Source organism: Xyrauchen texanus, chromosome 26 (assembly GCF_025860055.1).
Source record: "Xyrauchen texanus isolate HMW12.3.18 chromosome 26, RBS_HiC_50CHRs, whole genome shotgun sequence".
Lineage (NCBI taxonomy): Eukaryota > Metazoa > Chordata > Actinopteri > Cypriniformes > Catostomidae > Xyrauchen > Xyrauchen texanus.
Genome location: NC_068301.1, coordinates 22,126,052 through 22,143,115, shown reverse-complemented (window position 1 = coordinate 22,143,115; position 17,064 = coordinate 22,126,052).

Sequence of the window (17,064 nt, the reverse complement as noted above, 5' to 3'; positions counted from 1 at the left end):
AAAGTGTGGGTGCGATTGCAAAGCTTGAAGTCAATGACACTGTTTTGGTTTCCTTTCTCCTGAATTTTACAGCCAACTTCTGGCGAACAATGTTTGAAATGCAGATTTTTCATGCCAATGATTTTGCTGATTTACCAATCACTGTGGAAGGCGACTTGAAAGACATGTCGGAGAGATATATAACAAAAATTAGACACAAAGACGTGCATTTGACGAAGCGTGATATATATTGAAGAAAAGACGAAAGAAAAGCCACCGATGTGCGTTTAATTTGATGTATGTGCGCAGTGAGCTCTGAGTGCAATGAAAGCACTTCTCCAACACACGAACATTCATAGAGTTCTGGGACTCGTTTCCCAATAACTATTGATCTTACCTGTTAAGAGCATTTTCTATGAGCGATTTTATGAATGTTCGTTATTTTTTATGTGCATCCAGGGTGTGATATAGCACCTGCAAAATACGGCGAGACTCAATCCAGTTCGCGAGCTCCTCTCCAAATGTATTTCATGCACGAGTAATTTTGCTCATCTACCTGCAAAAGGTGGGTGACCTGTAAGATGTCTCAGAGTGACACATGGCAAGAAATGCTGACGTGTTTGAAGAAACACACTTTATTATATTTTTAAGAACAGACAAAAGAAAAGACGTCAATGCTCATGTCTGATTCACAGTTCAGAGGTGGGCAACGGGACCCTGTCTCGTGAAACAAGCACATATAAAGAGTTATCACTCCTTTTTCTCTATTTCATTCAGCTGAAAACTGTTTGCAAGAATAATGTATTCTATGAGAATGCTGCAAATGATCTCCGATCATCTCTTGAGGTACTGCAAGTTTAGTTCGCTTTTACACATTGTGATCACAACTCTACAGGTTCAGTAATATTTACAGGTATCTTTGTATTAAATAAACAAAGACGAAAGTGATTAAATCATAAGGTAAAACAAAACATGTTCACCTTGAACCTAAAATTGAGTTCTATTTTTTTCCCTTTGGCAGCATAAATATGACCATAACGGAATACAAACTCATTCGATAAGAACACACATTTGGCAGCATTTTGTGGGAACACAATAATTGTTTAGGCTTATTTATTATGATGATTATTACAATTATCTTTACATTTATAATTGTCTTTAGTTCTTATGTAATTTTCACCTGTTGCTGCATTCTGATAAATATCGGATATTGATATTCTAAATGCGATTATCACTAAAATGTTTTTTACATATCAGCCAGACCAAAAGGGAAGTAACATTTTTCATGAAGTAAAATTAAGTAATTTTATGGAGACCCGCACAAACATGTGTACTCAATTCCATACTGCAACACGTTACCTATTAATATTTGCATATTTGTTTGTTTTTGAGTTGTCTATGGGCAATATATACATTGTATTTTATTGAAAAACTTTAATGATAAAATTATAAACTATTTATATAATAAAAGCATAGAATAGTAAATTATTTGTTTGTGGTATGGCTCTTTCGAAAAAATTCAAAAATGGGCTCCTTAGTGAAAAAAGGTTACTGACCCCTCTTATATTTCAAAAGGGCAAACAGTGGAAGTTACCATATTATGCGAGATACAAAAAAAACTGCAAAGCTGCAAAGTCGTGTTTGTCATCTGCCACCGTGACTGCAATTGGACTTTTAAAGCTGAAAAAATGAGTAGATTATACATGCTCTTTCAATGAGCAAGAGAGGAACAACATGGATGTTATTATGCCATCTTTCTTGGCAAGGAGGATGAATTGTATGCATCACAGTCAGGTACAGGAGAGAAGGCTACTAACGTTACATTAGGTAAGACGCAAATGTTTATTTTCACAACTTGTAAATTAAATTGTTAATAGCAATTAGCAGTGGGATCAGTGCCGATCAGGTTCAATCGGGTCTGCGTGTCCCGGCCGGGTCTGGGTCCTGTTTCAAATAATAGACGGGTCCGTGTCGGTTCCGGATAGCACATTTCCAGGTCTCTTTGGGTTGGGGCACAAATTTTTGGACCCGTGAAGACCTCTAGTGAGGGCACAATTAATGCAGAAAGATATGAACACATTTTGGAGCAGCATATACTGCCATCTAGCACAGTCATTTCCAGGAACAACCAGGAATTTTCAGCAGGACAACGTCAAACCACATACTGGCCGAATAAGCAGAGAGTGCGGGTGCTAGACTGGCCTGCCTGCAGTCCTGACCATCTCCAATTGAGAATGCGTGGTGCATTATGAAGCGAACATTACGGTAACAAATGTATATATAAACTATGACATTCACAAGAATAAACATCATATAATGTGTAGTTGTAGTGCTTTCAATAAAGCAAAGGGTGAATATATTTACAAATCACTCCTTTTTGTTTTTATTAGCATTTTTCATACTGTCCTATCTTTTTCGGAATTGGGGTTGTACAACTTTTGTTTAAAAAAATATTACTATATGTTGAAATTAATATTAACCAATATTTGAAAATACTTTAAAAGTATTGTTCATTGTAGGTTCATTTGTCAACTATTATAATGTTAACAAATGGAACCTTATTGTAATGTGTTACCATTAAAACTCACCTCAAGCATCCCAGGAACGGAGTGTTGAAGTACTGAAGCCCATGACATGAGTGATGTAAAAGGGCTTTCGTGTCTACACTGGAAGCGAAGGACCACTCATGTCTGGTGTAGACAGGTATGATAGGCTATGAACAAAATAAATCACATAGGAGATATATTTTGGATTCAGAACGGCAAATTTCACCAAAAAGGGACGTTTGCATCACTCAAAATCCGAAAAAAGTTAATTACAAAATTTCCACGATCCAGTGGGCATTATAGGCTAACAATGTCAAAGCTAACAAAGCTAGAGTGACATTGCGCTGTCCTGTTCTTATAATGGAATGGTATATTTGAATCCACCATTCTGATAACCACTCACTCCTTAAGAATAAACAGCCCTCAACATGTTTCAACTGTCAGTGAGAATTACCAAGCCACAAACCCAGTGGCTGGGTAACACTAAAACTACCCAACATTGAGAAAAAATATATTAAATTATATTAAATTTGAAAATGATTGTGTGGTGATCTGTTACAGGACCTAAAGTAAATGCTGTCACCTATACATTCATATACATTTTAACCTAAAATGTTGATGCTGATAAATAAAAAATAAAAAATACAAAGACACGTGTCAACCGACCACATTCAGATGAAATGTACAAAATATTTTTAAAACGTCCAGGTGTTTTGTTAAGTTTGTCCGTATTAAACAGAGACAGATTTAGAGTAGACACTGGTAGTGGTCCTTTTCGTCTCATGTTCATTGAACCATAAACCCTGGCTGAATGGAACATTTCGAACAGTTCCACATATATGAAAACAAACATGCACACAGACACAAACACACCCGCATATAGCATGCACACAAACATGCATCACAACACTTAAACATACATTTCAACACATTGAGAGAATCTAAAAGCCCTTTTATATACAGTATGTTCAACTTTGGAGACAAATCTCTATAAAACCTTTTAAGACTGGTAAGGACTGAAATTATCAGAACTTTTGTTAATAATTATATTTTTCAGTGTCTATGCAAATGTACAAAAAATGTATGTCATTAGAATCTCACATTTAAGAATACCTATGAATACTCATGAGATCCCATTGGTGATGCACAACTGTAATGCAAACATTTTTGATTCAGTGATGTAAAATAGACTTAATATTATTGCAAAATCTCCCCTCTATAAACTTTTTTTTAGGTTCATATGAGGATCATTTGCATTCATGACTGTTTAATTTCATTCCTACTGTTCAAACATGAGCTGACTTCAAGACAGTTTATATAAGCGTTCTTTCATTTTGCCTGACACGAGGGAGATATTCAAATCATTTATCCATCCACACTACTTTATGGCTTTGGTGTGTATACATATGTGTGTGTGTGTGTGTGTGTGTGTGTGTGTGTGTGTGTGTGTGTGTGTGAGAGAGAGAGAGAAGGAATCATTTTGTTAATCTTTGTCTTTTCACTCTGCTTAAACAACTTGCAGAGACAAATTACATTTTAATGTCCTTTTGCTCCTATTAACAGAGACTGTTTTGTGAACGCTGGAGGAAAATTAAGCTTTCAACCTTCCTGTCTCTTTTGTCATGTCTTCTGTCAAAATTAGAGCTCTTAGAGAGCTTGTGGCACTGTTATCGATGGGTGATGATATTTGAATGAAACCACTGTGTTACAGTTACATTTGATGCCAATATCACAGACAACTCCACTTAGACAAGCTTGTCTCAGAGAACTAATACATCTTTCTGAGTACTTATCTGGACTACTTTCATGAGACTTTTATGGTGGTTTTTGTCAGTTTGGAGTTTAAAAGTGCCAGTCCTCACTTTTCAGCAAAAAAAATCACCTTTTGTGTTCCATGGAAGAAAAAAAGTCAAATGGGAAATAATACACAGAAAATAATTACACAGTTTTCACTTACAGTATGTTTAGGTGAACTATCCCTTTAACATAAAAGGTTCCACAAGAAGACATTTGAATAGTATTTATATTGTAATTATTATTTCATGTACCTGGAAAGCTTTCTAGCATGATTCAGAAACAGTTGCAGTTGGTGGCCGCAGTGCATAGTTGTATTAAAAAAGTGTGAGGCAGAGCCCTGTGATGCTCTTAACATGTGAACATAAACATGAGGTGCAAGGCTATATTTAGGCCATATTTATACAAAGGCCATGGAAAGGTGACCAATGGGATCACCAGACTGCCTGACATTAAATTTAGAAAATGAGAGCAGGGCAAGATTTAAAATGTGGAAAGTATGCTCTAATGACTCTCTTTGATATTTCTTTCCACTCTCAATCAATTTAATGCTCCATTGGCATCGGTTTACACCTTTTTTCATTCTGTCACTCTCCTCACCAGGGCTGTGCACAGACATTTTGAGGCGCAGTGGCTCAAACTGCGAAAAAGCTACAGAGAATGATTTACAAACTTTTTAAAGTCATATTGTTAATAATTAGGCTTAATGCTAATACTGCTACTGTTGTTGTTCCTGTTATAACTAGTGTTCTATTTGAAGATTCACATTTCTATCTTTCTCCTTAATAAACTCTTAGTATTTGGTCCCTTAACAGTAAAGGTGCGTACACACTGCCAGCGACATCGCGCGCGACAGCGACGCCATACCATTCATTTTCAATGAGAGCACAGCGACTTCCGGCGACACGAGCTATCGCGACCGTTGGCGACTAGATGTGGGTGTGCCCAGCGACGCGACAAAGTTGAGACAAGTTCAACTTTATTCAAATGAAGAGCGACTAACGGAAGTGACAGCCAATAGTAGAGAAGACGGGAGAGCTCACGTGATCCTCTCTCTCTCTCTCTCTCAGCTCCTGCAGTAAAGAAGATGGATAAAAGGCTAAATCTTGCTGATAGAAATTTTCCAGTGCTCTATGATATGTGTCTTCCCACGTACAAGGAAATTTTTAAGAAAAATACTGCGTGGAAAGGTGTATCTGAGATCGCGGGGATTTTATGGACTCAGACAGACCGTCATTTGCATTTTCGCCGCAGATAAACAGAAGCTATGGCAAACAGCACGCCTTGTTTCTCATTCATCTTTGATATAAAGCATTTTATGTACTGATTCCATTTATATTTAGTCTTTTCCCTCCAAAATGTTTGTTTTTAGTGGCAAGAAAAGAGATTCGCTGTCAACAGCAATGGAATGACATCCGTGACTGTCATTGTGGAGCGGAGGGGGGCGGGGCCGGGTCGGAATATCGCGCGCCCGGTCCCCAATCGGCCTGATGAGGCGCGCGAGGGATAAAGGCGGCCGGTGACGATTGTTCGAGAGAGAGAGAATTACGGGCATGTCCGCATGTGTGTTTGTTTATGTGTTTTTGGAGTTTTCATTAAATTATTATTTATATTGACAAGCCGGTTCTCGCCTCCTCCTTGCCCATCCTTTTACTGTTTTACATTGGTGCCGAAAGCCGGGAAGGAGGAGGGATGGCCGTCGCAGTGTCCTCGACACTGCCGTCCACCCTGGGGAGCGCCGCTGCCATCTGCCGGGTGACGGAGTAGCCCGACCGCCCGGATGCGGGGTACGGCTGTCGTCCGCGGGGCAAGTGGGGACTGGATACTCCGACCGCCTGGAGCGAGGGAGCCGCTGCCGGGGGCGGAGGAGTGCCCTGCCGTCCCCAGAGACGCGGAGGGGACGAGGGGGAAGACCGCCGTCCGCGAGGGGAGGAGGGAAGAAACTCTCCGACTGCCCGGAGCGGTAGAGCCGGGGTATCCCGTCCCCACTTGCCCCGCGGACGACGGCCGTTCCCCGCATCCGGGCGGTCGGGCTACTCCGTCACCCGGCAGATGGCAGCGGCGCTCCCCAGGGTGGACGGCAGTGTCGAGGACACTGCGACGGCCATCCCTCCTCCTTCCCGGCTTTCGGCACCAATGTAAAACAGTAAAAGGATGGGCAAGGAGGAGGCGAGAACCGGCTTGTCAATATAAATAATAATTTAATGAAAACTCCAAAAACACATAAACAAACACACATGCGGACATGCCCGTAATTCTCTCTCTCTCGAACAATCGTCACCGGCCGCCTTTATCCCTCGCGCGCCTCATCAGGCCGATTGGGGACCGGGCGCGTGATATTCCGACCCGGCCCCGCCCCCCTCCGCTCCACAGTCATTTATAAACGTTACTAGGCAACCAGTAGTGGGAACACCCACTAGCGACTTCACCGCCAGCCACTGGCGACCTGCAGCGACAAAGTCGCTGGCAGTGTGTACGCACCTTAAGTCACTAAAATCCTCTCAGAAGACTCCCTCTCACTCTTTTGACCTGGGGCCTTATAGATGTGCTTCATCATGAAAGTAAGAATGACATATTCTGTATTAATGAATGAATGGATGGATGAATACATTTATGAATTAATAACTGATGAATGAATGTAGTCTTCTATATCTTACAAGCAAGCACACATATGTAATCGACCCGCAATATCTGGAGTTCTTCTGTGCAAATTGTGTTCAGCACAAACTTATGGGCATGTTTGTATCATAACCTGATTTGCGTAATTAGTTAGTGAAGCGGGTGCTAAAACAATGCAGATAGCACATTCAAGGAAGCAAGGCATTCATTCTTAGTGAATCTCCCCCTAAGCCTTTTGTGCACAATCTTGTCTCCATAAGCTTTTGCAACTGAGAAATTCTTCTTTAGAGAAGTTAGAATTCTCCTGTTTTTCTTAAACCTTTGGGGTTGCTGCTGTCTCAGTCTGGCCTAGTTTGAAATTGAATGACTCAGACTGTAAAATAAGGATATCCCAACGAGTGCTTGTCCCACAGCAGCACCATCAATCTGAGTCCATTGCCCCCTTTTCATCTTCCCATGGTTCTAAATCAGAGCTACCTGTGCAGGTTAATATAACGCACACTGGGGCAAAGGCTCGAAGGCTCAGTACTCCACCCCACTCCACCTCCCTAAACACACACTCTGTACACACATCAAGCACTTTTATCTCAATATTGGCCCTCTTCAAGCCCTCAGCAGTGTCAGGACTGGAATTTCTTTTGCAGAGCTGCACAAACATCCTCTAAATATGATATGAGTTTTCCACAGGGCTGTGATATCTGAAACGGTTGACTCAAACTCACTGGCCATAAGATCGCATTAGTGAGTGAAAGATTACAGTTTTGTTTGACATTTCAATAGTGCAAGTTGAGAAATATCAACTGAGGTCTTTAGAAAGAATTTACTGAACATGTAAAATAGAAAGAAACAGCCTTGGACACTATCAAGGTCCCAGAAAATGTATTAAATTACTTGATTTCTTTCAATTTATTTAATTATTATACATTTTCCAAATAACATCTCTCTTGTGTCGGAGCTGTACAAGTATTGATTAACTGCGAATGATTCAGCCTATGAATAGTTGCCTCATTCTGTAGTTGCTGTTTGTGAGTCTTTATCTTTATATAAGATCTTGAAAATAAATAAATAAAGGCTGTGGATACAACCAGGCTGATAACAAATGTCTTAAGCAGGAAAGGCAAATAATTTGGATAAATGGTTGATTTCACAGTGGAACAAAGACTCTGCCATACTGCACTGTCTCATATTGATCTGGTTCCTATGGTCATCGTCCAAGGCCGTATACAACGCACACCTAAGGGCTCCAGGCCCTATCTCCTGTCCCACTCTCATCCCTCAGGAGGCAATGGAATTCCATCCATCATTGCCCTGGAACAGTGCACCTCTACCAGCTATCTGTATGACCCATCTGCCCTGACTAGGAGTTGGCTGATGAACCCAATGATTTGCTGTCACCCTTCTTCTTTGGTGTGCCATCACTGATGCCGATCTAAACACACACACCCTACCAACTGTCTACTTCTCATCAGTCTCTCTCTCTCTCTCTCTCTCTCTCTCTCTCTCTCTATGATAATAAAATGGAGAAAAGAGCAAAAGGAATATGAGAACTCTCTCTCTCTCTCATAGTCCTTTTGCTCTTTTCTCCCTTTTATTATCATCTGTTCCTGCCTGTGGACATTGTTCTTTTCATTCAGGTAATACCAGCACCTTTTTCTTTTCTTTTTTTTTTTTTTTTGTTTACTTATTTCAAAATAAACATGCACAGAGTGCGGTAAATATCTGATTTACACCATACACAGACTCAAATTAAATAAGCCTACGTACAGTGGCCCAAAATGTATTTGGACAATTACATAATGCTAAAAAATAAATTAATTCCTTGAAAAGAATACAGTGGCCCAAAATGTATTTGGACAATTACATAATGCTAAAAAATAAATTAATTCCTTGAAAAGAATGAATCAAAGCAAGAGGCATCTGCCAACAAATAATACTAGAGCTATTTTAAAGTTTTTTTTTTTTTTTTTTATCTTTCAAACTTCAAGGACATTTTGTGTTGATGTATGATGTAAGTCAGTTCCCATTTAAGTTCACACAGGTGTACTAGCAAAGTAACTTCAGAGTAGCTTTAAAGTAACAACTTTTTTGTGAAATGCTTTGTTTGAAATGTTTAATGGCGCTTTTGTTCTATAAATGCCACATGGTTTGATATTTTCTAATGCAATGACACAAATGCTTCCTGGGGCTGCTGTATATACATGCAATTCTGTTTTGTCATTTATTTATTTTTTATTATTATTATTTATACATTTTAATAATTTTTGTAATTAATTATCACTTATTTTGGGAAAAATAGAGCTTTTCATTTGTTTGACTAAAGCTAATGCAAACAAATAAAAACTAAAAAGTAAAGAGAGAAGGGAACATCAGAGACATTTGAAAAGTTAGAAGACAAAGAGGATAAATGGAAGGTACATTCTGATTGAAGGAGCAGTGCCAGTTTCTGCCTGCATCTGCTGTTGGATAAACTGTTCTCCAGTTACCCTGTAATATAACACCATTCTCTAATGTGGCATTTCTGTTTCTCTAGTAAATAAATAATTGTTTGTTGAGCTCCTTGTGTCTTTAGTGTCTGTATTTGAGTGTTAAAGTGTGAGGGTCATGTTTTTCTCCATGAGAAAAACAGCTTAAAAAGCATATTAAATAGTATACTAATTAAAATGTAAAAATGCAAGGAATTATGTGTGTTTTATGGGTAGGGTAAGAGTTGTGGGATATAACATATAAGTAGTTCTATATAAAGCAATAGAGTCAATACAAAATAAGCGTGATGATGATTCTGCCTATTCAGTGTTGGGTGTAACTGTAAATGTAATTAAATGACTTTTTCTTTGAAAACAAATGCACTTGCTTGGAGATTAAATTATAAAGACAGAGATCAATTTTGAGTAACAGAGTTTATTAACCATTTAGTAGCAGTTTATGAACAGTTCAAGAATAATGTATTTGTCCATCTGGTCAAAGTTGATATGGGTTTTAGAAAAGTAATTAGTAATGAGTAATTTAATTATCAACAAATAGTTAATAAATACTGTAATCTAATTACAATGAAGAAGATGTACTTTGCAATTAGTCATTTATTACTTTTTTGGAGTAACTTACCAAACACTGTGCCCAATCATCTCTGGAAGAGATGCCCTCAAATTCCCACCCAACAAAAACACTCTCTCTCTAGCTCCCTGCCTTTCCCCCTCCCCTCTCCACTGCTCTCTCACCCACACACATTTCATCACTACTCGTTTGATCATGAATCTTGTCTTTTTGGAGTTTTAAGTTTGTCAAAATTAAACTTTAATTCCTGAATCTGCCTCTGTATAGTCATAGAAACTCAATTCCAGGATAAACTGGGGAGAAAAAAGGAATATAAATACAAAAAACGTACTAAGATAACAAAAGCATTTTGGATGATGATCCCATTTACCACTTTCACCATCGCATCACTCAGACATTGTTCTGTAATGTTGAACACAGACAAATGAAAGAAAGATGGAGAGTGCATTCATTTCCACAGGCAACATGAACATGCAATACAACAATCCTAGTAATAATACAAACAATACAACTTCACAAAATACACAATGTTGTTTGAAATCAGATAAGGATGCTTGATGCATTGCTGTCGATATGTCATATAAATAACAAAATCAACCAGGTATGTCTGCAAAATTAGCCTATAATTTATGAATGTGAGGCCACATTGGAAATCTGGGATTCACAGTCATGTTTAAACCTGTTTATAGAGTTACATTTTTGTATTCTGACAAATATAAAACAATGAAACATTGATGTAAATGACCAACACATGCCATCCAATATGTGTATGACTTTCTTTTTTTCTGCTGATTACAAACATCTTCAGAAGCGATATAATCCTGTAGGTGTGTGTTAAAAACAGACAATTTTTAAGTCCTGTTTTAATATCAATCTCCACTTTCACATTCTTATTATTTTGTTTTTGCTGATTCACATTCTTTGTGCATATCACCACCTAGTGGGCAGGGAGAAGAATTTGTGGTAAAAAAAAGTAAATATTTAAATATTTATTCTGATATCATTTCTGAAGACATAGATTCAATTCACTTGCATTGTGATGACCTACATAGCTGAAATATTCTTCTAGCACTCTTTGTTTGTGTTCAGCAGAAGAAAGAAAGTTATACACATCTGAACTGGTATGAGAGTGAGTAAATTTTTTATTTATGGGTGAACTATCCTTTTAAGACTAAGACATTTTAGGTCACTTATCAAATTATCAAAGCAAAATCATGACACTGACCATGCTAACTAACTTGTACAATTACACGATATTATAATTTTTTTCAACAACTGTTACTATACTTACTGATAATATAATTTGCAATGACAAATTTTAATATATGGGCCTAAATGAGAAATAGATGAGAAAGAATGAAAGAAAGAAAATCCAATATAGGTAAAACCCATGTGGCTCTCCAAAAGCAAACCTTTGAATATTACTATTTATATATTCTATTCATAAAAATTACCTTGATCTACATTTAGGTCTTCAAAACAATAAATACAACCATGTTTACTCCAAAATCCTCCCCTTTCCATCCTCATGCACTTTAAATGAACTGAATTGTGATCCCCAGCTGCAAAGCACTAGTCAGATCACATAGCATTTATCAATCATTCCCAAATGTAATGGTCTGTTATTAGATCTAAACTGAAATACATGGCATGTGCAGTCTTATAAAGAACATGACATGTTAGTATTTATTGTCCTGTTGCTCCGTGTTCTAGTTTGCTGAGGGATTTTATTAAGCCTAAAGATCATCTAAAGTCATCTAAAGATTCCCTTTATTGTTTGAATAAGCAACACAGGCAAACTGTCAGCACTCTAGTTGAAAGCTTAAAATGCAGGTCACATACAGTGTCACATGAACTGAGTCTGAGCCTGTGTTAGATATACTGATTGCTCTCCGAATTGTTTGAAGCAGAAGGGAAGATAACCGCAAAACATATTTTCCCAGATTTTTACACTAAATTACAGTTGTTTGGCGCAACGGCAGATAAAAAGAAAAAAATAATAATCATTGAAAAAAGAACAAAAGGGCTCTTTGGAGTTTATTGCAAGTTCCCTACAAATTATTTTTCCAACAATGTTTTATAGTTACCCTAGCAGCAGGTATGGTGAGGCTGTAAATAAATATATGGAGAGAAGTCAGGGTCTCATCACAGGGCAAACAATGGGACATTATCTCACGGCAAACAATTCTCTACCATCATATGTGGCGATCAATAAAATCAATACCTCATAGAGGATGATGAAACCAAATGAGTCACTCAGTTAAGAGAAAGAGAGGATTGGAGGGGGGGGGGGTTGTCCAATAAAATGACAGTTTCATCATTGTAAGTGTAATGGATTATATTCTAATTTCAGAAGTCTGCAAACTTACCCTTCTGTTGTTTATAAAGCTCTTTTTGTTAAACTTTTTTTTTTAAAAGCAGGGTAATTCATTGTCAAGAATCTCAAGTACGATTTCTTAAATGATGTGATCCTTCTGTTTGCAGGTAGGTAACTTTAAATGAGGGAGAAAATGCAAGAAGAGAAAGAGGCAGAGATATACACTTTTGCAAATACATTAAATCGCCTGTGATCTAATATGATAACAGAATAAGATCCAATAATTATTTAGTTACACAGTCTACTACACAGTCACTTAGTGTGGGAGTTGGTGTCACAAGCCCTTTGTTTTGTGAGCCCCAGTTCTGTACTGTGAGGATGGCTTTGTCTTTCCCTAAGCCGGGCTTGATGAGCCGGTAAGCAGTTGTCATGAAAATGATTGTGGCTCATTATTAACTTGTGTCGCTTTTGCTGAAATGGCTCTGCTTTTGCGATTCAGCATGAAGATCATTTAGCTATCCAATTAATCAAACTACTTGAACATTAAGTATCCACCACCCCCAGCCTACATTAAAATGACACACGATGAGAGGAAGAGCTCAGGTCACCACAAATCCTTTAAAAATCAGATGATGGCTTTTCCCAACTATGATCACAGCACATATCAAACCAAAACAGCGTGTCAACAAAGACGCACAAAATGAGGGAATGGTTCCTGAGCTGTCTGTGTGGAAATAAAATGCTAGATTGACACAGAATTGTTCCATGCCACAATACACTTGCATTCAATTCTTGTTTAAATTATTCACTTTTTAAAGCCTCTTCAAACTAACATGGGAATCAATTATTCAGCGGGATACTCGAAGCTGTAAGTCTTCACCAACCTCACATGAGAAAAACGCCTGTGTGTTTATAGGTGATGTAATACAAGGAGAGAAGCAAGTACCTGAAAAATAAATACATGCTAAAGTACTTGTCTGTGTAGCCGTGCTGCATTTATTGAAAATGTAGGCAATACCACTGGGGATGCAGCAGGGGTGAAGTAGTTACAGAAGAAACTTTGCATCTGATATCTTGGCCCGAGATCTGTAAAGTTGGGCTGGAGTCTGTGTTTAGATCGCTGGGCTTGATGTGAAGGCAGTGTCATACCTGTGATGCCATCTGTGCCACACCACCCGGCCCCTACACGATACCACCTGGCACTGAAAAGTACTGGATGAACACATCTCTCTCACTTTTCCTTTATGGAAAAGCCATTAGCTGAGGTCAGAAAAGAGGGATGAAGGAGTTGACTAGCTTGAAATCCACAGAAACTTTTTGGAACATATAGATCACATAGTTAATTTACCAGATGTTTATTATCCAAACTAACTTTAAGTAAGGGTAGAAAATTCACACGTATATTACTGGTTTCTTTTTGTTCTACTTAACATGTACTTAATAGGAAGTGTGTAATTCGATTGGTTCATTACCTGATAAAGTTGCTTTGTCTGCTTTATGCTTGCGCTTTTTTGAATGCTTTGTTGTCTGATGGTGGAATATGATTATCAATATTTCAGTAATCATATAATCTATGTATTAATGTGTGTATTTTTATTGAAAATGGTGATTAGTATATTCTGCATTTTATTTTATATTATTTGTGTGTGTGTGTTGTAGAAACTATAAACCTGCTAGTACCAAAAAATAAATAAATAAAACAGAATAGCAATAAAATATATTTACACATTTAAAAAGTGGGATTGTTTTCTTCCTATGTTTTAATTACCATACCAGGTATGTATAACAGGACTATACTTTTGAAACAGTTAGTATTTTGTTTAAAGATTGGCCCCATTCTCTTTCACTGTAAGTGCTTCACTGTTACCTAGAAATCTCTCTCTCTCTCTCTCTCTCTCTCTCTCTCTCTCTCTCTCTCTCTCTATATATATATATATATATATAACAATTTTTTGGGGGTAACACAGTCAGTGACAGTGTGAGAATGGCAATGCAAATGACAGTTTTTATTTTTATAATTTTTATATTTTTTAATTGGACAACAGAATTAGTAACATTGATGTTGGACATTATCATGATGTGCACAAAACAGGACATCTCACTTCGAGGTCACAGAGAAACTGATGAGGTACAAAAGGGAACTTAATGGAAATACATTCCAACCCAATGCAATGTACAGTATGACACCAACATTCAAAAGAGACTAAACAACACTTAATAAATGTCACTGATCCCTAAAATACAGAACAAACTGCTTGAATGTGCTGTTTATCTGTTGTTAATAAAAAATTTCTCGAATCTCTTTGAACAGTGAAGAAATGATCACTGTAGACAGTTCCAATTCCAGATGACTTTTACCACTTAACCCAGGTAAAGATGCATCTAGGGTATGCCAAAAATGATTGGGCTATTGTCATTATTATTATTCACACACACACACACACACACATACACACACACACACACACACACACACACTTGTTGTGTTTCCATGTTTTATGGGGACTTTCCATAGACATAATGGTTTTTATACTGTACAAATTTTATATTCTATCCCCTAAACCTAACCCAACCCCTAAACCTAACCCTCACAGAAATCTTTCTGCATTTTTACATTTTCAAAAAACATAATTTAGTATGATTTATAAGCTGTTTTCCTCATGGGGACCGACAAAATGTCCCCACAAGGTCAAAAATTTCGGGTTTTACTATCCTTATGGGGACATTTGGTCCCCACAAAGTGATAAATACACGCTCACACATACATACACACACACACACACACACACACACACACACACACACACACACACACACACACACACACTTGTTGTGTTTCCATGTTTTATGGGGACTTTCCATAGACATAATGGTTTTTATACTGTACAAACTTTATATTCTATCCCCTAAACCTAACCCTACCCCTAAACCTAACCCTCACAGAAACCTTTCTGCATTTTTACATTTTCAAAAAACATAATTTAGTATGATTTATAAGCTGTTTTCCTCATGGGGACCGACAAAATGTCCCCACAAGGTCAAAAATTTCGGGTTTTACTATCCTTATGGGGACATTTGGTCCCCACAAAGTGATAAATACATGCTCACACATACACACACACACACGCACGCACGCACGCACGCACGCACACACACACGTATTTTCAATCATGCTAAATGTTTATGTATGTTCAGTATACTGGTCGTTCGATTTTTTGTTTTTTTTGGTCTTTTCTTTTTTCTCTCTGACAGTTTAATTTTCACTGCTGATACAAAATTATAAAAATAACAGAAATGTTTTGTGCATATTATGTCTTGCATTATGCATTTTGAGTTGTGTAGCTTAGTGATTTTTAGCAAACATAGACTGTATTAAATGCCTGTGAGCTGAAAAAAACAAACAAATTGCCCACCCATTTTTATTGAGGTCCATCCAAACGTCATCTTATGTCTACACCACTGGGACATACTGTTGAGTTTTCAGTGCACCCATAACCTTAACCAGAGAACTCCTAATACAATATAAGCTTATAACCCTCATTTGAATATAGCTTATCCAACCACTCTTGAAAATACTGAGAAGCATAATCCAAACGATACACACTATCTCTTACACACATCCTGTTTGATTACGTCCTGGCACTAACATTATTATTATCGGTCTGATGTGAGAACCATGAGGGTGTGTACAGTGGTGCCCATAACAATGTCAGCACTTTTTTCTCACCGAGACTGTTACTGCCCCCCTAGGGGACCCCTGATGCGCTTCTTAAGTGAGATGCTCCGCATTGTCACAACATTTTCACAACGCTGCATTAGACGAGGCTGAGAGCTCCTTTCATCACGGCTGCGTCTAAATGAGCCTTGTCAGGCTTGATAATGTGTGCTGGTTTCTTTGCCTGCTTAGCCTGTTCATCTCTCCCTCTCTCTTTTCTTTTTTACAAGTCCTCTATGCCTATGGCTCTGGTATGTGTTGCATTTGGAACTGCAAGTTGGCAGTTGAGAGGATACACAAGAATTGTGTGTGCTCCCTGTAATAGAAGCTTGGAATGTCCCTGGAGATAAAGAATGTCCTGTATAATTTAACAAATCTAAATAAAAAATGTAATAAAATAAAACAGACACTATTAGTCCAATATACCTAAAATAACCGGTACTTAACAGCATTCTAATTAATCTCACTAGCATTTATTCAGTAAATGGCTTGTAAATAATCACACTGGACATACCTTAACCCTCTGATTATCAGAAGAACATTGAATTCAAGGAAATTCGGCATTCAAAATAAAAGCATCTACCATATAAATGCACACTAAATTCAACAGTGCCTTGAATAGCATACAACATTTTGCAAAAACTAACTTGCAATGTCCTAATTATAAAAATAAAACTGACTGTATTTTAATAAAAATGACTGTATTTTATTAAAAGTACCAACACTCATTTACTGAGTGATGATGGGTAACTCAGAAGTGTAAATTTACGGACAATTTTTACTTCACATTGCAGCATGTCATTAAGAGCTTTTGATATTGTGACGATAATGGTAAAAGTTATTGTTGTGGCCTAATTTATACTCTTAAACAAGAGAGAAAGAGAGAGTCGACAGGTCACATGCTAATTTCCATCAATTTTATATTTGAATCCAGGGGCTCATTAAAACATATTTTGAAATAACAACAAAATATGACAACTCTCAAGAGTGGAAATAAACATATGCACCGTTTTGTTTTAAAATAGAAAAGGAGGCGGTGCAGC